Below are 23,082 nucleotides of genomic sequence, written 5' to 3'. Positions count from 1 at the left end.
TAGAGTTTAGCATCGCATGAAAAAAAATAATAAAATAAAATTACACGTGTTTATAAAAAATTTAAATATTTATTTTTATAAGAGTTCAATTTAGAGCATTTAATTTAAGATTTTTTTCATTTTTATAAATAAAACCGATTTTGTTAAGAATTTGGACTCCTTATTTTGACTTGTTTGTATTTTATGTCACTTGCTCGTGATAAAAAAGAGACAGAAAGCGTATAACTAAAACAACTGTATTTACATACAAATTATCAAATAAAATATTCAACAAAATTGTAAGCATACAAAACTGGATTGATATTTATTTAAGTAGCTGGGCGTTACTTAAGTTGATTCTATTTGTTTTATTTTAAAGCAATGAACAGAAATTTCATATTTTGTTTCCTAAAAATAGGAAATCAGGGAACATTAATGAGAAAACAAAAATATTAACATGCATATCAGAAAGTACTCAAAAAGCGTTATATGGAATTTTTCATTAAGATTTTCGTTAAATTAAAATTAAATTTATAGGTTCAGTGTTAAAATAAAACCTTTAAGAAAAGCTCGGTTTTTCGCAAGAGATACAGTTGAGAATTGCTGGAACTACTTTGATAAATAAAAAATAAATTTATGGCTCGACATCTCATGAAGGAACAAGAAATAGTGACTAAGAACTGTAAACCATTTTTTTGTGCTTGAAATTATTTTGCAAGAATGTAAGGGACCTACAATTTACCACCAAGTCCAAACGGCTAAGCAAAAAGCAGTACAGTACACCTTAAAATTTAGTAAGTATTGGTTTCGTGTCGAAAAAAAAATTTGAGGTTTTAATCAAAACCAACATTACGATGATGGAGAATTCCAAAAAAGTGGGTCCCGCAATTCCGTCCGTACGTCTGTACGTCTGCGTCTGTGCGGTTGTGCGTCCATCTGTACACATTTCCACAGACTTAACGCGTGGATGGATTTTCTTCAAATTTGGTACAGATGATTTTTATGGAACTCTGAAAGTTGGTTTTTTTTTGTTTTTTTTATATCTCGTTTAGAACGTATACCTCCCATACAAAAAAATACGATATTGCGAATTTCTCAAAAACGGCTATAACGATTTTGATTAAACTTTGTATACGTAATATTTAAAGCAATGGCAATAAGTCAAAAAAGTCAAATACAAAAAAAAATGTTTGTATATGAAAAAAATTTAGTCTAAATGTCGGCTCTTCCCCAACCTCAACAAAATTTCTTTAAAATTTATTTTAGAGGCATCTCGTAAAATCTACAAGTAAACTAACATAAAAGTGCTTTGAACTGCAAGAGCAAGTACGTGCGACCCCAGTCGTGCATTTTATTTTTTATCGCGCCACTGGGTAGTACATAACAACTGTGATGCTATTTTAGTTGACGGTGGTTGACTTAAATTTTATGAGCGCTATAGCCTGAACCTATAGCTATAGCGATGAACCTAAAAGGTTTTAAGTCAATGGACTTAAAACCTTGTCAAAAAAAGTAAGTATCTTTGAAAAAAATATTTTTTTCTTTGAATTGTAGGACGTTATTTGCCAAAGTACAATAGTCCATTGATAATGTGAAGTAATTAAAACAATGCGTTTTCGGATTTTAGAGGGATTTACATTATGGAACTTTTCCAATTCTCATTAAACTAATTAAAACAATCTTTATAACATATATGAATATAACACAAAAATTTTTTTTAAGCTCAATTTAATGTGTATTAACATTTATTGAACAAAAAAAAATTATAATAAATAAAAAAAAAAAAACAGAAAAAAAAAGTAAAATACAAGTAGGTATTACGAATACCTACACTCAGTCACAAAAGTAAGTATAGGTACACCCCTTACTATGTTTAACCAAGAACGCTTAAAAAAAATCTAACACATTTTTTTAAGCTGTTTTGGTTTAGTTTCTTTAATAATTTACAAAAAGAAATTTGTCGAATAAACAAAACTGAAAAAAAAAAACTAAACACAGTACAAAATTTATATTACAAAAGTAAGTATACAGAGAAGAAAAAACTATGAAAATCAATGTTAAAAGTATAAATTCCTAAATTTTTTTTTGAATTAATACTTTTTAGGCTACCTCCTAGATTTGACGAGGTCAAACTCACTTGAAGGCATTGATTTTACTAGGTTTTTTGCAACATTTGGGCCGAATCTTATCAACTCTTCGTATAAGACTCATTTCAGCTGATCCTTTGACTGCTTCCTTACTTTTCTCACCAAATAGTGCCATAGATCCTCAATAGCATCCAAATCGAGTGAATGGGGGGCGTTTGAATTTGGTTTTGAATGTTTTAATTTTAAACCTTAAAACAAATTAATTTTCTCTATACCGAATTGCCTAAAACTGTGGACTAATAATAATAATTAAAAAAAAAAAAATGTTTGAGAGGATCAAGCTGGTAGCTCGCGGTTAAAAAAAAATCAAGAAAGTCACTTTTTACGCTCTTTTCGTAAAAAAACATTTTTTAAGAATTAATTTACCTAATACTAATTCCCGAATAGAAACATACTTGTATGTTGTATCTCTTTCCATATATTCCTTATGATTTTAAATTTTAAGAGTAGCATATCTTCTTCAAAATATCTATGAATTCCTGAATTATTAACGACACTTTAAAAATACCTAAGATGTAGGTAAACAACATTTAAAAACAAGTTCTGGCAATGGTCTCCCCTTTATTTTGGTATTAAAGGGTTATCTGATTGACACTAAATACTAAGTCGATTTATTTCCCACACCCCTTTTCTAAAGAACAATAGAAGTAAATGGACTAAGAACTGATATTACTCAGGTAATAAATCATTTTACTTGATTGCTTTACTTAGATGTTTCATAAATCCATTTACCTCTCTACATTCACTTAATTCAACACAAAATCATTAATATAATAAAAGAAAATAATAACTCTAATCGAAGAATAATAGAAAAACGTATTATTATTCCCTTAATCCTCACTTAAATAACCAACGTTTCTAACAACAACAACAAAATATTCATTTGAATAAAAAACAGTTAGATCTATTAGCTTATAAACTTTCGAAATTTATATTAATGTAATTTACTTCAATCAAAATCAATCATCCGCAAGCAACACCTTTGTTATATTGTTTGCCAATTTACGGCTTAAATAATAACTAAAAACAACAACAATTTGTTTATTAACTGCGATTTTTCTTTTCATATTTCTTAGAAAACATAGCCATTAAAATAAAAAATTACTTACAAATCTAGAGGTAACTGTACTGCCAATGATGATTGTTCATAATTACGAAATACACAATTCAATCCGCAAGAAGCACTTAAAAAATAATTTCAAATTAACCGCCACAGTCGTTCACAGGTAGTAAAAGTGTTAGAGGTATATCTTATAGCTTCAACTTTAACGGTTAGTAGGTAATAAGAGATTAGCCTTAACAAAAATCCCGAATTCAACAGATCACTTAAGTATAACCTCGTTTCAATAATGACCATAGACTTTTATGTTTTTTTTTTAGACTACTTAAAGTAAATTTAATTCTTTCGCTTGACCAATCAAATGTAACGAACTTTCAAGAAAAAACCTTTTTTAAAAAAATGTAGTTTCCTTGAAATCGACAAGGAAATAGAAAATACAAAACCAAAAAAGGGGTTGCTTTTTAAACAATCGAAAAGGGCTACAAACTACAACCCTTGATTTCAAGGACACACACTATACTCGTACACTCGAGAAAATAAATATTCAAACGAGATTAGCAAGACCACTTTGAAGATTGATTTTTATTTATTTAAATATTCATTCGCAGTTCGCACGTGAAAATCCAACCACGAACCGAAAGAAGCACACCAAACACCAACCGTGATGAGGTGATGTTCTTTTAAGACTGAAAACTAAATCACAGAATTTGCCGGCTTGAATTCCAGATTTCAGAGATTCGCTTATAAAAGAATACAAACTGAATTACTAGATACTTTCTATCTCAATCTCATCAAGAGACAGAACGAGCAATCCACAACGAAAAAAATTCACACACTCTAAACGAGAACTTCTATCTTCTGTTTGTCGTTAATGTGTATCTTGTGGATTGCATCGAACGAAAATTTAGCAAACAACAAGCTCAAGTCCATAAAGGCTTAGTGGCTACGAACATGTTGGAAATGTTAAGCTTAAAAGAGGCAAATGTATACAAATGTTATTGTGGATGTAAGCTGCGAGCGTCCTTCAGTGCATTGTATATTTGCCTTTACCTTCTACTTGACCCAAGTGTGTAGTGTAGTCGTTTGGATCAGATTGGTGTTGTTCGACCACGTGGTAAATGCTGAGCAGTGATGTTATATATTTGGATTTAAATAAGATTATTCGCAATCGAGTTGTGATAATCACATAGAATTTTCAATCGCTTTCGGGAACATCGAAAGAGGAGAATTATGAGCTTGACAGGTATTTGTATATGGATAAATGTGTCCATCTGTTCCCTTATAACTTCTTAAGAACTTATCATACATACTTAGCCATCGTAAAAATAATTCTGTTTGTCCGGTGGTTATAGACTGTGAAACTCAATTACTACAAAAACAAGTTAAGTTAAAAAAAAGCCTCATAATTTTGTATAGGTTCTCTACGTCAAAAAATATCATCGTTTTTTGGAGAGTGCTTACTTCATCAAGGCCTTTTTTTCATGATTTTTCATCACTCATTCAAGTCTGCATATATCGTGAAGACACTTGTTCTTCATGACGTCTCATCTCTCTTTGAAGCCTGTTTACTGCATGAAGACACTTTTTCTTCATTAAGTGTCATCACTCTTTAAAGTCTGCTAGCATCATGAAGACACTTTTTCTTCTTGATATCTCATCTCTCTTTGAAGCCTGCTTACTTCATGAAGACACTTTTTCTGCATGATGTCTCATCTCTCTTTGAAGCCTGCTTACTTCATGAAGACACTTTTTCTTCATGATGTCTCATCTCTCTTTGAAGCCTGTTTACTTCATGAAGACACTTTTTCTTCATGAAGTCTCATCACTCTTTAAAGTCGACTAGCATCATGAAAAAACTTTTTCTTCATAAATTCTCATCAATCTTTGAAATTTGGTTTCTTCATGAAGACACTTTTTCTTCATGAAGTCTCATCTCTCTTTGAAACCTGCTGACTTCATGAAGACACTTTTTCTTCATAAATTCTCATCAATCTTTGAAATTTGGTTTCTTCATGAAGACACTTTTTCTTCATGAAATCTCATCGTTCTCTGAAGCCTGCTTTTGTCTTGAAGTCACGTTTTCTTCATGACTCTTTGAAGGCTTTTTACTCTTCTCTCTTTGAAGCCTGCTTACTTCATGAAGGCACTTTTCTTCATGAAATTGTATCACTCTTTGAAGCCAGCTTCCATTGAAGATATTTTTTCTTCATCATAAGCATGCTTATTTCATGAAGCAACAATTTTTCAAAAATTCGTATCACTTTTCAAGTCTTTTTACTTAATGAAAAGACTTTAATAACATCACTGGTGGAAGTGGCAGGTTGTTAGTATAATGTTTGTAGTTGTTAAGTAGACGAATTTGTTTTCTCTTACACGTGTCTTAGCTAAACATTATGTTAAAATGTACAAAGTAGTTCGATGTTGTTTCTGTTGTTCGATGGATATGAAGTTATTTACATGAATAGCACCAATACCTTTCGACAGCACTTTCTGCTGAAACATATTAGTTTCCTCCTATAGATTTGTAATGCCAAACTATAACAGTTGAAGAAGGACTAAAAAAAGTTCATCCAACCATGATCAATTTACCTAAATAATGTGCATTGAAAAAGTTCATAAAATAAAGCTTCAAGAGCATAAAAAAATGGATCTAAAAACTAATTTGCACAAGATTTATAGTTACTGTCCAAATGTAGTGGTTAAAAAATTAACTACTGAACATAATAATAAATTATACTATCATTTAGTCTGTCACAGACCTTTCAGAATTTTAACCTGCAGACAAAACATCAATTAACTAAGATTTAACGTTCATTACCAATCAATACCAACACGTCATTTCAAGTTAAACTGCGAAAGCAATTAATTATAATCTAAGTGGCAGACCAAAGCCAAATCAGTGCACGCACAAAAATATTTATTTATTTTCAAATTCAAAAATATATGCGTTTGATATAGTTATGTAAGATATATTTTTCTCAACTAATTAGTGTGTTGGTAGACTAGTTGCAGCTTAAACCGTGACTTTGGTGCACAAATATTTAAAAAAAAATAAATTGTTGAATTTTATTTTATAAGACATAATCTACGCAGTAAACGAAACATGATACTAATAAAATGAAATCACTGAACTTGACATGAGCAGAAAATAAGGTAACTTGTGGATAATTTATTAATCACCGACTAGCAGCAAAGCACAACACAATCAAATAGTGGCAATTTTTGTTTTTTTGATCATAAGGCCATGGCTAAGAATTTGGTTTCCAAAATTAGTTGTTAAGAAAATTTTGTTCGTTTCACATTTTGGTATTATTTTTAAATACGAGTATTTTATTTTTTTTAGTTTTTTTTTTATTTAAAACTAATTTTTTTGTTTTTAGACCAGGGTCGATAATTTTTGAAACCAAAAAAAAATCATAGTAGAATGAAACCCATTGGAAAAATAGGTGAATATGATGAAAATTAAAGGAAAAATAAATTACGGGCGAGCCGAGTTCGGGAAGTGGGTGGGTTGAGTTTTTAATGGAAAAAAATGGTATATCTCGATTTCCGGCAAAACTACAAATCCTATAGAAAAAAGTTGTATCGCAAAGTTGTAGGTAATAAAAAAATCTACAACTTTTGCATCAACAATTTTTTCACATAACCTCAAAATTTATGTGAAAAATTAAAAAAACCGAGTTTTTGGTTTTTTATTTTTATCTTTTTCAAAAACAAAAATTTTTCTACGAAATTTGATCAAAACTTACCTTATTATGTCCCGAATACACTGTAGTTTATTTGATTTAAAATATTAATTTGTTTACCTTATTTTGACTTAATACCAAAAAACACCCTAATTTTCAATCGAAAATTCACGTGTCAAAATATCAGCTTTTTTCAAAAAGTCGGTAAGCATTTCGTTCGCTAAAAAGTCTATGTTCTGATGGTGTAAAAAAAATTTACATTAGTATACTATAGAACATGTTCTCGTAAAATTCAAAAAATGAAAAAAGCATGAATTGGAAAAAAATTTTTATCATTGTTTACAATTTTGGCCTATTTATTCAAATTTACACTTTAATTACTCAAAAAACGTAAGATTTCATGTAACATTGATAAATCTTACGTAATTAAAGTGTAAATTTGTTATGTGAAAAAATTGTTGATACAAAAGTTGTAGATCTTTTTATTACCTACAACTTCGCCATACAACTTTTTTCTATAGGATTTGTAGTTTTGCCGGAAATCGAGATATACCATTTTTTACCATTAAAAACTCAACCCACCCACTTCCCGAACTCGGCTCGCCCGTAATTTATTTTTCCTTTAATTTTCATCATATTCACCTCCTTTTCCAATGGGTTTAATTCTACTATGATTTTTTTGTACTTTTTAATGTTTTTGAAGGCATCGGCACTGGCCTATTTTAATATTTGCCAATTAAGGATTTCTTAGGGATACATAAGAAACTTTCTTATTTCATTTTGTATTCCAAGGTTGTGTTATTTGTTATAATAAATCATTTAATAGAAATCACAACAAAAACATTACTGTTAAAAAAAGAGCCAAGTTCTCTTATATTGAAATTATGCTGGCACAAAAAGTACTGAGATGTAAAAGTGTACCAAGTTCTAAAGTTTGGGTTCAAATTCGTATCAATAAAATTTTGATTGTTCTCTTGACAATTTTTCTTTTAATTACCGATTTTTAAAGTTATTTCAAAAATTGCCAAGTAAACAATCAAAATTTTATTGATACGAATTTGAACCCAAACTTTAGAACTTGGTACACTTTTACATCTCAGTACTTTTTGTGCCAGCATAATTTCAATATAAGAGAACTTGGCTCTTTTTTTAACAGTAATGTTTTTGTTGTGATTTCACTACTTTTTGCAAGGCAGGGCTGTAGAATATAAAATCTCTATATTTGATGAAAATTCAGTGAAAATGGGTGGTTGCCACGCCCCCTGCCTGAAATTCTCAAACTTTAAATTTTTTCCTTTGTGTAAACTACCAGCTCCACCATTCTACCAAATTTCAAGATTCTACGACAATCAGAAGTGCTCTATAATAATTTATGAAAACTCAGCGGAAATGGGCGGTTGCCACGCCCCCTGGCTGAAATTCTCAAGTTTTAAATTTTTTCCTTTGTATAAACTACCAGCTCCACCATTCTACCAAATTTCAAGATTCTACGACAATCAGAAGTGCTCTATAATAATTTATGAAAATTCAGCGGAAATTTGCGGTTGCCACGCCCCCTGGCTGAAATTCTCAAGTTTTAAATTTTTTCCTTTGTATAAACTACTAGCTCTACTATTCTATCAAATTTCAAGATTCTACGACATTCAGAAGTGCTCTATAATAATTTATGAAAATTCAGCGGAAATGGGCGGTTGCCACGCCCCCTGGCTGAAATTCTCAAGTTTTAAATTTTTTCCTTTGTATTAACTACCAGCTCTACTATTCTACCAAATTTCAAGATTCTACGATAATCAGAAGTGCTCTATAATATATGATGAAAATTCAGCGGAAATGGGCGGATGCCACGCCCCCTGAATTGAAAATCTCAAATTTTCGATTTTTTCCTTTGTATACACCACAAGTCCTATCACCGTGTAAAATTTCAAGTTTCTACGATATCGGGAAGTTCTCCATAATTTTGATGATCTGTCAGTGAGTCAGTTACGGTTTTTGCGATTTTTGAAGCCCTATATCTCAGAAACTACTCATCGTAGGAGGCTGAAATTTTGTGAGGAGTTTGGTTTTTACAAGCTCAACAAATGTAGTGAGTTTGAAATTTCTAGCATCTTTGGTGTGGAAGTTAGAGGGGGGTCGAAAATGGCCTGAGTTGTTTCCTGTAAATAAGGGTGTAGTGCCAAAGTTGCTAGAGAACTTGGCTGGGCACTACCGTGCCCCTTGATTAAAAAAAATTTATTATTGACAATTTAAATGCATTTACATTATTACATAAAATATGCAAAAAAAAAATAAAATATGTAATTGAACTGTCTAGACTAGACTGTAAAAAATTTTATAAAACAAACAAGTGATTAATTTTATTACAAATAATATGTTTCCTCGACAACAGATGCCAAGATTCAAAATTATCAGTTAATATAATTGAAATAAGATGATTTGGCCTTATCTATAGAAAATATTTTAGTTTTTTTTCCTAAGTAAAACTAACACCATTAGATGAATTCCAAATAATGTTATACAATTTTTATGGTGTTTCTCTAACTAAACAAGGTTTTGAGTCTTGAATTTAAAAATTAAAAAAAAAAAAAAATAGATATTATATGAGTTTTTTTTTGTTGATTATGCTGTCAATCACTGTGGCAAAGTCAATAAGTTGCAAATCATTGTTTATTTATGAATTACGAAGTGCGATCAGAAAAGTTTTGAGTTGTAGAAAATAATAAGTTCAACAAATAATAAAGTTTTGTCAGATTTTTATATAGTTGGATTCAGTAAAAAAAATAGAAGGTCAACTCATGTAATCACGTATAGGTACATTAGGGTGTCAATTATTTCCCAAAGTGATGTTTTCGGGGGAGACACCCCCTAGATCGAAATTTTAGAACCTAAATAAGGGGAATTGAGCAATCACTAACTTGTGCCTCTAAGGTCATACTTTCCTCATGCAAATTTTTATGGGAAATTTGTAATTTTTGCATACCTACAATTTTTTTCCTCTCGAGGTAAATCATATACATACATATTTTCAAAATGTTTGTTGATTGTGGTAGGAAAATGTTTTTTTACCACCATTACCATTAATTACTTCCAATAATTGGACCTTAATTGCGAAGAATAAAAGACGAAAAATTCTGCGTTGCGGAAATTTAATTTGGGAAACCAGGGGCCTACTTCACAGCTTTCTACATCAACTACATCTGCTTCATCAACTACTTCATCGACCTTAAAGATCAATTATTGTTGAGTCCGATTGAACGACGTTATATAAACAGTGCTTCGAGAAGACTGGCCGCATCAAATGATGTTGAAAGTTGTTGATGTAGCTAATGTATCTGATGTAGTAGCTTTAGGTTCCAGAGTGTTTTTAATTTTTGGAAAAAGTTGGGGACATCCATCTCCAAACTTATCAGGGCTGCTTAAATGCCACATGAAAATATTTTTAAAACAAATTTATGAACAAAAAATTTCAACATTTTTCAATTTTTGAGACCAAAATGTCAAAAAAAATTCCTTTGAATAAAGCCTTAAATATTGCCTTTAAAATGAAGGGAGTCCAACAGTCACAGCCATAAACAAAAACCATGGGTCCCTTAAGTAATTTTAAGTTAAAAAAAATATACATTCTCGTTTTATGTTCGTTTTCAAATTATGACGGTTTTATGATACTCGGTGTTGTTTTTTTAAATATGTCTATTTTTATAAAAATTCAACTGAGTTTAAAAATTTTAGGGCCATTTTGTTCACTATTGCTCAACTTGTAGCAAACTCTCAAGTTGACAAACCTGAGAGTTGACTATAACTTGAGAGTTAAAACAAAAGTTGAGAATTGATTTTGTTCACTATCGTTTTCTCAACTCTCGAGTTTGTAAAACAAAAGTTGGCCAACTTTCAGTTTAAAAAATATCCCTAGGATATTTGTGACAGCACAAACAAATACTGCCAGTTCAATGTCATTTTAATCGAAGTTTTTTGTAATTTGTTCGTTCTTGTGTTGAAAATGTCAAATTTGTTTTAAAGAAATTTTTAATCGGTATTTAAATTTATTTGGTTTGTGTAATTTATAAGTAATAACTAATCTATTTTTGTCCGATTGTACGCACGCCGCACCGTTTTTCAAGATTTTCAAATCCAAAGCAATCCAATTTCAAAAAAATATTAAGTGCAGAATTATAATTGAAGTTCCTGTAATTGTATAGAAGTGAAAATATTCAAACGTCCGTGCGTCGCATCCAGTGACCTTAAGCAGAATTTTTTAACAAGAAATCTAGAAAAATAACTTGCTGCAAACCCATGCCATCAAAAAAATATTGAATATTTTCGTAGACAGAATATTTTATTTTAAGGTTTTAATAAAATACATAAGAAAAAAAATGGTTTTAGTTTTTGTTTTGTTCTTGAATTTTTTTCTTTAAACTAGCGGGGCAACATTTTGCATTGATTCCTCTCAAAAGAAAAGGTAATGCCAAAATTGTGTTGCTTTGGCACATTATTTTTTTTCACAATAAACAAACAAAATTTTGACAGAAAAATAAAAAAAAAAACATTTTGAAGCAAACTCCCAAGTTTTGTCGGCAAACTTCTACTTTTTCCGGAAGTTAAGAAAACCGAAAGTTGATAAACTCTCGAGTTGAAAATCAAAAGTTAAAAACGTCAACTTTTAGTGAATAAAACCAAATTCAGAAGTTAAAGATAAAAATCCTCAAGTTATGTTTAACTTCTAGTGAACAAAATCACCCTTAGTTTTATTGGAATAAGGATTTCAATAATTTTTGAATACCTAATTTTCTGATTGTTTTTATTACTTTTTTACTTTGACATCATTTTATTCAGAAAATTGCGTTATGTTTTTCTTCTAATATTAAAAGACCAATTTATTCTTGTAAAACTATTTTTCTATGGTAAAGAAAATTAAAATTATTAAATAAAAAACAAAAACAACAAAAAAATTAAATTAAAAAAAAGAACGATAAAACGCTTTGATTGGGATCTTGTTATTTCCAAAAATCTCAATGATATAAAAGAAAAAACAGTTGAAATTAATTATGAATTAAAAAATTTAACTTTAAAAAAAAAAATTGAGAAAATTGTTGGTATTCAATAACGTATTTTTCTAAATAAAATTATCTCAAAGTAAAAAAAATACCTACTCAAAAGTGATCAAAATCTTTGATATATAATATTTTTGAGAAAACTATTTGATAGTTATGATTGAATTTAACAATTCGTATTCTATAAACTGACAACATCAAAGAATTTGAAGTGTTTAAATTCATATAAATACACAATACCTACAATAAACGAAGACGGACATAGTAACTATATTATCCGGTGCAATAGCACAAAAGCACATGCAAATTAAAATTAAATCAAATCATCTTCTAACACAATTCAAAAAAGCCAGACAGTCCGTGTCGGTGGCGACCTGGAGTATATTCATAAATAGACTCTTTCTAATATCCCATTTGAATGACATCCCCATTTTTTTTGTTCAGGCATAAAATATGCCTCTAATTGAATATATCCTCTCCTTTGATCACAGTCTTTTTAGTACGAAGTTCAAAATGAAATCACAGCTATTATACATAGTTTGGATTACAGTTGAATGGATAGATTGGATGGACTCTATCTTAGACTTGAATCTTTTTATGATGTCCCACAGTGGAAAGGACACAATATACATTTTTTTTCATTGAAATTAAATAACAGTACCTACAACAATTGCTTTTTTCATTTGAAATGACTACAATTTTTGCCACCGTCTTTGTTATAAAGTCACACTTTGTCACCCAAATGTTGTTCTCCTAAAAAAATAAAAACTTGTTTGACATCTAAGATCTAACTCTTACAATGCAAACTCGTCACGAATTTAAAAAGCTATGTGTCACCAAGGATAGTGAACCCGTTTGCAATAGAATTCACTTAAAGACTTTTTATAGGTCTTTCTGATTTATTATAATACATTCAAGATTTGACACAATTAAAAATAATCCTGATCAAAAGACTTTAATGAATGTCTTTTTATAGAAAAAAATACAAATGAAGCTTGAAATTGTTTGATTCTTGATTTTGAAAGTAGCTATAATTTGTTGAAATATTACTTTCGCGAAAGATAAGTAGATTTGTTATAATCTTAAGATTTATAGTAATTAAAACCTTGGTAAAAAATATCGAACGTTAACCTTTTTTTTTCGACTTGAAATATTTATTTTATTAGCGGCTTTTTTTTGTTGTGATTCACCCTAGTACCTAGTTACTTTCAGGGACTTTTTATTTATTTGTCTTATGACGTCAATCTTTTTGGTAAAGATGTTTAAGGATGCTCGGGGATGAAAAACGTGACCGCCAAATATTCGTTCGTCCGACGCGTGTCGTCCAAAGCTTAGACACTAGCTGCACTTGCAAATAAAACGAAATGGTAACGGAGTTATGAATACCAGAGTTATGAGCGAAAAAGTTACGGGCGTCAAAGTTACGCAAAACCAAAGTTACGAAAAACCGAAGTTATGAAAGACCGAAGTTACGAAAATTCGAAGTTATGAAAAAGGAAAAACCAGAGTTATGAACACCAAAACTATGAAACGTGGTTTTTGGGTTGGCAACCATTGAGATGAAGGATATACAGAAGGAACGTACCAAAAAGCTAGAGCGTATAGGTTGAGTCAAGGCAAGAAAAAAATTATATGGGACGGGGGTGTATAATCCCCTCCGTTTAGCCGGGAGGGGAGATTTAAAAAAAAAATGACTTAATTTGGGAAAACATTTATTAAAAATCAACGGTTACACCATTAATATCGTAATGCACTTTTTTGTAAGGCCAAAGACTTGTTCTTGTATATTATTTTTAAAGAAATTATGTAATGGAACAGTTTTTGAAAAATTAATTTTCAAAAAAATATATGGCTTTTTGAAAAAAAGTAGTTTTGGTTTTTTTTTTTTTAATTTATCGAAAACGACAAGACAATTTTGGATCCAGTTTTCAGTTTTCGTTTAAAAACAAATAAGAACATTAAATTATGTAATTTAAATTAGCACCTAATTACATACAATTTTTAAAGAAATAAGTTCGAAATTTATTTTTTTACTTTTTTTTTCCAAATTTTGATTTTGAAAAGTAATTTTTCAAAAACTAGTCAATATATGTACATAGTTGTTGGCTTTACAAAAACTTACAGAATGTTACTTGGTGTAACCGTTGATTTTAAATAATTTTTTTTCAAATTAAGTAATTTTTTTAGAAAATCATCCCCGTCCCATACCTACAATTTTTTTCTTGTCTTGACTCAACCTATACGCTCTAGCTTTTTGGTACGGTAATCCCGTATATCGTTCATCTCAATGGTTGCCAACCCAAAAACATCGTTTCATAGCTTTGGTGTTCATAACTCGGGTTTTTTATAGCTTCGGTTTTTCGCAACTTCGGTCTTTCATAACTTCGGTTTTTCGTTACTTCGGTTTTGCGTAACTTTGACGCTCGTAACTCTCTCGCGCATAACTCTGGTGTTCATAACTTCGTCGGTTTCCCAAATAAAACATTACTCTATTTTTTCCAAAGCCCCAGACCTTTTTCAACTTCCAATTTCTTTCACCATTTATTCAATCCTGATTATTTTCTTAAAAAAAAAAAAAAAAAAACATTCAAAACAAATAGAAACCCTATCCGGAAAGAGTGCAATGTTATCGATATCCTCTTGAAAAGCTTATTATCTAATCCTTTCACTTAAGGACACTTAAAACAATTGAGTAATACAATACTCTTTTCTCCTTAAACTAGGTAAATGTATTTAGTAAAGAACTTGATATAATATGGCTTCACACCATTTATATCTATACAATGTGTATTACAGTTTACTTGTATGAACTTTTGCGAGTACATTGAAGTGATATCGATACACAAGTAAATGTCATTTTGTTAAACGAAGTAGAAACCACACACAATAATGCACTTGAATTATTCTCTTCTTTTTTTTGGTCTTGACTTTGCGTTTTATAATTTGTATCATTAAATGTCATTGTGTATGATGTGTCTTGTCTATGTCTTCTAATTAGCAAGAAGCAAGGTCAGACATTTGTGTAATTATTTAGTTAAGACTCATAATGAATTTCAGACAAAAAAAAAAAAAAGATGACATTTATTTTTGATTGTTTAATTTTGTGTATGACAGTGTTTTGAATGAAAAATCTTAAATACATACTATGGCAACGTAGAATAATAACAATTTAATTAGTTGAATCCTCTTATGGAAGATCTATAGACCTAAAAGGGCATAACAGAGCTCGCCGACTTAATAGGTTTATGTGAAATTGAAAAAGGGATTGCCAGTGAAGTTTAAAATTTTAAAGATTTTTGGAGGAATTTTTATTTTTTTTTTTTAAATCAAAGTAAAGTACCTACCTACTTTAGGTGAAGAAATGCAATGTTTTTTATATATAGAATCGTAGGAGAATATGAACAGGTCAATTGGAACGGTTAAAAATTGTCTGCAGAAATTTTTAAGCTCAGTGGTGTTTTTTGATAAGCAAGCAACGCTCATATTTGAAGAACAAACAACTCACAGTCCTTCTTCTCCAAATCTTGTATAATAAAATTCTGGTGTACCCCAGGGCTGCCTTTTGGCTTCGATACTCTTTCTAATACTCTAAAATGACCCCTTTTTTATTTTGCCACGACCGACAGCCCCTTAGCTTTTTATATTCTTTAAACGTGAATCTTCATCCTATTGATGACGGAGTCGAATGCGTTAAAAGCAATTCAGTGAAAACACATCGATACTGTGCTCTCTATAAACAACTACGAGTAACTTATGCACATTTAAATTCATTACTCTTGTTGTCATGACCGGCAGTATAAACTGCTTTAGAGATTCTTGTCCAATTAAACTATTTGCTGTCCATTCTGAGATTATTTCATTTTAAATTTATTTGTATAGGAATGGAACATAATGAGGATGAACAAGCAAAACTACTTGCATTGTGTATTATATTCAAAGAAAAAATGCTTATTGTATGCGCTTTTTTTTTTTTTTTGTAAACAAATAAAACACATAACAATATGTTAATAATATCTTAGAATATAACTTATACCCTATATTTTAGAAATTATTCAAGAACATACATAACATATAATAATATTATGTACCTTAAATAAAGTTCAAAATTGGATTAGGTATAATGAAAAGTTTAGGTTTTTGTTAGTACTTAATTATCTTAAAAACTAAATTGAAATCAATTTTAAACTTAAGATTGATTCGTCCCAATAACTTTAATATGGTTTAACAGTTTCCAATCAACTGACGCACAGTGTGGCCAATGGTATCAAAAGCTGGCAAAAATAGCTATTTTCAAATTGTACCGAACTGCCAAATACAAATTTACTTTAATAAAGGGATTAATAAGCTACACAAAACCGGTTTTTATTCCACGGTTTAAGTCTAACGCGGTGAGTAACTACACTTTAAAATGTCGCCATTGACGAAATTATTCGTTATTTACCTTTTTCTAGCTCCCGTCTGTGTTTTAAGTTTTAAGTGCTATTTCGTTAAATCAAAAGATAAAAATTTGAAATAAATATGGAATTACAAGCAAAAGGGAAGCTTTCGATTCTCATTCCTCTTTTGAATTATGAGTGTCTAGTTTGTTTGAAAAAATTATTCGAATTCGGTGTCTTTAAAATCATTCGTTTTTTGTGTGCGTCATACAAACTCGTTAAGAAAAAGTTCACAAAGGTGTGAAGTGGCGCTTTGTTTTTGGTGTCCCTTTATTGTTGAGAGTGTCGTCTTTCGTGTCAATTAAAAAAGTGGTGCCCATGATTGCCCCTTTTTGAGTAAACACTATGTGAAGTTATCTAAAAATAACGATTTTTTTGTATATATTTCTCAGATTCCGGAAGTACTGACAATACAGTTCAACAGAATTTTACTTTTCTGAAGGTGTTAGAAATTCTGAACTCGTATCCATTGTCAGAATTATTCTATTAGCCAAAACTGAAAGTGTGTACGGTTAGCATTGTGGCTAAAAATTTAAGGAAATAGTGTTGATCTACACAATGGAGACGCAGGCGCAGCTTGAGATATCTCATACATGAAAAATGATCGGAAAATTTGAAACGGTTCTCTGAAGAAGATGTCCGCGTCAAACTATGCTTAAAGAAATTACCACACTTTTTTACCATAAACATTCAAAATAACGTGTTTTTTGCATTTTATAACGGTAATATTTCAAAAAAACGGAAGCTAATAGAATATTTCTTTCGTCGATTCGAGTTCAGCATCCCTAAATCTTTCAGAAAAGTATGTTTTGGTTCTTCGGACAAAAAAAGTTGAATTTTGTTGACCAGTGTATTTTTTCATTAAGAAGATTTTGTTATGACTAAACCGTTGAGTCAGGTCTAAAATCTATTTTTAAGAATAATCTTATTTAAAAAAAAAAAAAAACAGTAAAATCTAAGTATTGAACAAATAAATAACAATTTTCTTTCTCAAACAACTTCAAAGTTAAAGGTAACAGATACTTATGTCCTTATAATGTGCGTTTTTGATAATTTTTCATAGAATCACAAAAGTTGTCTCAGTTTTGTGCTTTAATATAGTATTTTTACCCATAACAAACTTAGAAACGAAGAAAAATAATTTTTGCCAACTTTTCCTACCATCGGCCACACTGTGTGACGATAGAAATCAACACAATGTACGAGTATGTAGATAAAAAAAAAAAACGAAAATATTTTATTTAAATAAAAACAAAGTTTTTAGTCAGAGCAAACAAATTCATTTTGTGTTCAACTTTATTTAATAAAAAGTGGATTATAACACTGGTTTACAAAATTAAACTTTTTTTTTGTTGCCGGAACAAAAATATACTTTTCTGAAGGTTTTCGGTGTGCTGAACTTGAATCCGAAGTCAAAAAAATTCTAGCAGCTCCCGTTTTTGAGATATTACCGTTAGAAAGTGCAGCACTTCGGACCTTATTCTTTTATATAAGGAAAATTGTTTGAGCATATTTAGTAACGGTTTTTATAAGAACTATTTACCACCTTTTTAAATCTGTTTAAATCTCTCCGATATCTTTTTTACTTCCCGAGATATCCTCAGTTGTTTGATATTTTTAAAAATTTTATAATGTCATTATCTTCTTTATGATATATGAAGCCAAACCCACTGACTTCAGTTTAAGATATCTCGGGCAATACATAAGATATTGAAAAGATTTAATCAGGTATCGAAAGATGGGAAATAGTTCTTATAGAAACCGTTACTAAATATGCTCAAACAATTTTCCTTATACAATAGAATAAGGTCCGAAAAACTCAAAAAAACGTTTTTTTGCATTTTCTAACGGTAATATCTCAAAAACGGGAGCTGCTAGAATTTTTTTGACTTCGGATTCGAGTTCAGCACACCAAAAACCTTCAGAAAAGTATATTTTTGTTCCGGCAACAGAACCCTTGTTAACCAGTGTAATCTTTCAATTAAAAAACTAACTACTGAAAAATGTGATATCCCCTATAAAAATTACAAACTTTCTATTACATGTGTATTCCTCCAATATCTAGATAATGATGTGTCTGAATTTTTTGTTCCTTGTGGCGGATTCTCAATTTATTATTTCCACTGAGAAGGTAGCTTCAAGCGATCATTCTAACAATAAATTGCACATCGGATGATATCTAAGCGGGCCTTTAAAAAAAAAAACTTCCCAGATTTAAATCTTTTGTATTCATGTGTCTTGGTTTCAATTAAACTGGTTTTAGATTTCAATCAGTTCAGTGTACAAATAAAGACTATTGGTAGAACAAAATAAATCAGCATCATACCTTTCACTTAAAAGTAAATTACAACAAAATTCTACTTGTTCTAAAAGAATACAAAGGTACCTAGAAATGAGGTTGATTGATATGATTTTCTAATATTTTTTGGATTTCGATTTAAAGAATATTTCATAGAAATTTTTAACATATTCAATCATTGAGACAATAATAAAAATGAAATGCTGTTCGTCTAGCTAAAACTCGAGAACGGCTTGACAGATTTTCCTAATTTTGGTTTTGAATTATTTGTGGAAGTCCAGAGAACGTTTAAAAGGTGAATAAATATGAATATCACCAACTAAAGAAGAATTTTCCGAAAAGATACAAAAAAGTCAAATAAAAACATTCAACATTTTTATTTTCATTCACAATTTCAATCTTAATATTTCAAAAAACTTTCATTGAAAAAAATTTAATAAAATTGTAAAAAAATGTCCAATGGGAAAATATGTAAATAAAAAATGAGTTTTAGAAAATTGCATTTTTCGAGTTCTAATAAAATCTTCTTAATTTTATCAAGAACAACGTGTTCTTTCTGAATAAAGCAGAGTGACAAAAAAACAAATCACGGATAAAAATGAACGTGCCATGGTATGTTGGCTCCGTTCACTAGTAAGAAAAGATGGCGTTGTCTGTGCATTAATCTGAGATAGTAGCAAGTAGCCACGTTGCAAAAAATATGTTAAGGGGTTTATTAAGCGTACAAAATTCAATTGCTGATCATCAGTAATAGTCTAAGAGCCGGCAACAAATTTTAGGCATATTGTGATGCACTATGTACATATTTGTAGATATACACCCAACAAACATTATCCCTTCTATAAAGCTTTATAGGAGCTACATTAACACCTGTAAAGCTTTATAGAAGCAAATTTGTTAGTCGGGCACAGCATTATATCAAATTCAGACGTCTCGCAAGTTTTCAGCCGAGAGCGGGGATGGGCTTTTGAAAATAGTAATTTTTTCGAGTTTGGGGTTGAAGTGACAACCACTTAAATTTGTATATACCTTAACAATATAGGATGATCAGTTGATGTCAGAAAAGTATGTCCAAGTAGTTTTACTTTCCGCCTTCCCCTTGCCAGACGCATTTTAACATTTTTATCCGTTTTTAAAACTAAAGTCAATAAAGTCAATATCATCTATATAACCAAAAAAATGGTACATATACCGAAAAATCAGAACAATTCTCCTGATTGCAAGAATGTAAGCCAAAGACGTTTTCTGTTCAGTCTTCTGCTTTCTAGACGCATTTTAACATTTTATTTAATGCGTTTTTCATCTTAATTCCTAAATAACTTTTTTCCTATCATCTATAACCAAAAAAAATGAAATACCAAAAGATTAGAAAAACTTTTTTGATTGCAAAAGTGTAAGTCCAACACGTTTTTGTTTCAGCCTTCTTCTTTCCAGAAGACCCTAAAGAAAGTATGCACTGTGCAATAAATTTTTACACAAATTGCATAGTGTACAAAAAATTAAGTTTGGATCAGTAGTCATCATAACTTGAAGTTTTTCGCCTTATTACAAATCTTTCATTAGATAAAGATTATGGGAGACGGACAGAATCCCGAAATCCAAAATCCAGAAAGACCAAAATCCAGAAAACCCTAAATCCCGAAAACCCAAAATCCCGAAAACCCAAAATCCCTAAAACCCAGAATCCCGAAAAACCAAAATATCGAAAACCCAATATCCAGAAAGAACAAAATCCCGAAAATAAAACGGAATAGATAAAAAACTCTTCAAAATTGTGTTTCACTGAAATTTTAACTGAAACATAAAATTAAAACCAATTAAAAAACAATTTTAACATACATTATTATAAGTTAAATATTAAAACTCATAATTCTTTTGATTTTAGTTTAAAGATTTTTCCAACTTAACTCAATCATAACAAAACACTGCTGAAAGCAAAATTTGCGCAAATTTTTCATTTTATATAATTTTTCGGGATTTCGGGATCCCATTTGGGATTTTAGGTTTTCGGGATTTCGGGTTTTCGGGATTCTGGGTTTTCGAGACTTTGGGTTTTCGGGATTTTGGGTTTTCAGGTTTTTGGGTTTTCGGGATTTTGGGTTTTCGGGATTTCGGTTTTCGGGATTTTGTCCCCAATCCAAAGATTATACTATAGATTTTACTATTCTCACCCAAAATTTAAATTGAAATTTAAAAAACAATATCATTTTGCTATTCATCAGAAAGGGCCGGACGACGACGTCTGCCGGGTCGGCTAGTAAAGAATAAAATTATGTTGTTGACCTAAGCTTAAAGTAGAAAAAAAAATTATTTCTGTACAATCATTCTTTTCGGAAGAATAATTTTCGGTAAATTTGAAAACAAAAACACAAAAATGTGTCAACTTGTTGCCAAACTATGCGTACTATGAATACAAGTTTACAATGAAGAGAAGAGTGTTTTTTTTTCCAAGAATTCAGCTTAAGATAATCAAGGACTAGTTTACTTTATTCAATCTGTTTTGTTGCCAAAACAAACAATAATGGATATTGGTATATCGATGGATGTTTAATGTTTAACTCAGGCGGTGATTAACAATATCCACCTCCAACGTTTTGTGAGTCACTATTATATGGAATTATATTTTATGCCATGCATAATTATTGTTTTTGATGATTATAGAAAATTCTAATTATGCCAAAATTTCTCGTTTTTTTACAGTTATAAAAAAAACATAAAAAGTTTTTTTTGGAACCCAAATTCGTGTTGTTTTCTTAATTTGAAAAAAAAAAGCAATTCAAAATTAAAAAAAAAAATATAGGTACCTAGTGGAAAAGTCTCAGATAGAATTAGTGATCAGGAATTAACTTGACTGGGAGATGTTTGATGAGTACGGTCCTGATTTTTTACCTTAGTAAAGAACAAAACTTAGTACCTAGATTTATTTCCAAAAATTGAATGATTTCTTTATTTAAAGAAAATCGCCATTATTTGCCTTAATAAAGCCTTTAATGTACACAAAACTAAAAATCTCACTAAAAAAAAGTCAATATGGATGCCGAAATAATCCCCATTTGTTGAATTGACATACTATCCTAAATTATCCTGAATGAAAAAAGCACATTTTCAAAAAATTCATACAAATTCCTTTGTAAAAAAAAGAAACAACGATTCATCATTCTTTTATTTTATTTCTTTTTTCTAAAAAAAAAAGGAATAAAGAAAAAAATCATTTGACTAAAAGCACATGCTTTACATTTTTTTTTGTGGACACAGGCGTGATATTTATACTTATACACATAATTCACCCAACACAACCCCCATTTTTTCCGTTCTTTCTTTTGTTGCAATGTCAGAAATGTCACACCAGTTGAAAGGATTAAAAAAAAAAATAGAAAATCCTTTTTGAGACTGGATATGTCTCAAGTCTTAGATATATTGCATCAGAAAAATTAAGGATGCATATATGAAAGACTACTGCAATACCGCGCCTGTTTCCTTTTTTTTTCTTCTATTTATATAGAGCACAACAACTTAAGGCCCAATGACCTTTCCACTCCTTTTTTTATAGTTAAATATCTGTCATATTTACCTGGAGTCTTCTATTGATATATATATTTTAGTGTGATGTATTCCTATTTATACTTCTGTATACAGACACATCCTTTAAGTTTTCTTTATAAAAAAAAGTATTCACTATTCACTTGCACAATGAAAATACCATTCTTTTGAGCTAAATATTTTTTCACAGAATTAGAAATCACACAAAAAAAATTACCAAAAAAACTGGAAGAAGGGCAAAAAACCAACGATTACAACTTTTTTTTTAAGGTTGTTTAAGATGTCTAGCGGTCTCCGCAGGTAGAGGACCTTCTACGCCTTTGCCGCGAACAAAACGAACTATGTTGTGGTGATAAGGATTTCAAATTCTGTGAGAAGAAGAACCAGGACGAACCGAAATTCCATTGTCGCACATACACACTTTATATACTTTCCCCGAGAACGTCTCTCTTACCACCCACTTTAAAGCAACCTTCATTCTTCTCCTCTATACCCCCCTTTAGGGTTGAATTTTTTTTCAGTTTAAGTTCTTTATACGTCAGAACCAAAAAATTCACCTTCAAAAAATGGTTAAGTGAATGTTTGGAAATCTGTTGGTTAGAATGAGAGTTAATGGTGGCGAAACTCAGCGATAGGATGCTTTCTCTGTTATCCTCGCTGGAAGAAGCATCATCATCAATGACGTCACAAGCTCCAGCGCAGATGCTGTAGCCGGTAATAGTTCCGCTCTTCTGCTGAATTGTATGTAGGTATAGCACACACACTCTATTCATATTGTGTTGTGCACTTTGGTTGCAAAAATGTGTGTAGGTATGTACAAAAGTCCATAAACCTTGATGATGATGGTTAAAGGATGCTTGAAAAAGCCTATACAAAATGCTGCAAATGGG

The 23,082-nt window shown here is 30.4% G+C and overlaps 1 protein-coding gene across 2 annotated transcripts in view; it reads right to left on the bottom strand.

The window, feature by feature from the left end:
• LOC129913476 (Y+L amino acid transporter 2) overlaps positions 1-22,501 on the bottom strand; it is a 53,260-nt gene extending 30,759 nt beyond the window's left edge. The window contains exon 1 of one of the 2 annotated variants that reach the window (XM_055992173.1): positions 22,224-22,501. The gene's annotated coding sequence lies outside the window, so the exon portion shown is untranslated. Of the gene's footprint in view, positions 1-3,235; positions 3,979-22,223 lie in introns of those variants that run through there. The other variant, XM_055992172.1, reaches the window with a different exon arrangement.
• Between the last annotated feature and the right edge of the window lie 581 nt (positions 22,502-23,082).

Source organism: Episyrphus balteatus, chromosome 3 (genome assembly GCF_945859705.1).
Source record: "Episyrphus balteatus chromosome 3, idEpiBalt1.1, whole genome shotgun sequence".
NCBI lineage: Eukaryota > Metazoa > Arthropoda > Insecta > Diptera > Syrphidae > Episyrphus > Episyrphus balteatus.
The sequence above is the reverse complement of the archived record's forward strand: the minus strand, read 5'-3'. Positions and strand labels throughout refer to the sequence as shown.